The sequence below is a fragment of the Grammomys surdaster genome, unplaced genomic scaffold (genome assembly GCF_004785775.1).
Source record: "Grammomys surdaster isolate TR1022 unplaced genomic scaffold, NIH_TR_1.0 331, whole genome shotgun sequence".
Lineage (NCBI taxonomy): Eukaryota > Metazoa > Chordata > Mammalia > Rodentia > Muridae > Grammomys > Grammomys surdaster.
Genome location: NW_021604750.1, coordinates 1,762,181 through 1,763,436, shown reverse-complemented (window position 1 = coordinate 1,763,436; position 1,256 = coordinate 1,762,181).

Sequence of the window (1,256 nt, the reverse complement as noted above, 5' to 3'; positions counted from 1 at the left end):
AAGAAGAAGAAGAAGAAGAAGAAGAAGAAGAAGAAGAAGAAGAAGAAGAAGAAGAAATAAAGTAAGTAAAAGTAAAAGTAAAAAAGAAAGAAAAAAGCAGAAGTTAAAAACATGGCTTTATGGCATTCTTCCAGTTTTGTTTTGTTTTGTTTGAATATCCCATTCAAACTCACCTGAGTTATCTTATGAAGATGGATTTTTGGAGGATAATAGCTGTAGATGTTGGGGTTCAAGGCCACTCGGGCTCCTTCAAGAAACATACATTGGCATTGTAGAAAAAGCAATGAAGATTTTTCTTCTGCTAACTTTAAATAATAATTTATATTTATGCCCAGTGCAGTAGGTATTTATTCTGGATGTTTAGCAGAAGGCAGTTTGGAGACAAGCTGTAGTTGATGATCCAATCCCTTGTTTCCAGGTTCATGTTTCTTTGTTTGTGTTCTAACAACACAGTTTTTCACTGTACAGTTTTTGAATGCACTCTCCTTATCTTCTTTCCTGTCTTGTTGGAGCAGGCATGTAGAACACAGCTCAGCAGGGCACTGAAATCAGGACAATAATATCTGATGATATTGACCTGTACATACAGGTATCTGCAGTAATACTTTCTCTTGGGACATTTTCCTGCAAGTTTCATTTTTTCTTAACTGTTGAATAATATTCTACTTTGTAAATGTACTGTATTTTCATTATCCGTTGTCAGTTGATAGATATCTAGGTTGTTTTAATAAAAATATAGGATCAATGAACATGCATAGACAGGTAGCTCTGTAATAGGATATGGAGCCCCTGGGGTAAATGACCAAGAGTGGTATAGATTATCCTTGGGGTTGATCTTTTCTAGCTTTTTAAAACAAACTTCTGTACTGATTTTCTTAGTGGTTGCACAAGTTGGCACTTCCACCACCAGTGAATAGACATTTCTCTTTTCCCTCATCTTTACCAGCATGTGCTTCCATTTGTTTATTTTTTTATCTTGCCAATTATGACTGGTATAGGATGAAATCTCAGAGTAGTTTCATTTGCATTTTTCTGATGGCTAAGGGTTTTGAACATTTTTAAATGGTTTTCAAACATTTGTTTTCAATCTTTTGAGAACTCTCTATTTAGCTCCATCCCCCATTTATTAATTGGGTTATTTGTTTCCTTGGTTCTTAATTTTTTGAGTGCTTTGAATATTCCAGATGTTAACCCTCGGTCAAATATATATTTAGAAAAGACTTTTTCCCATTCCGTAGGCTTTCTTTCCACCTGGA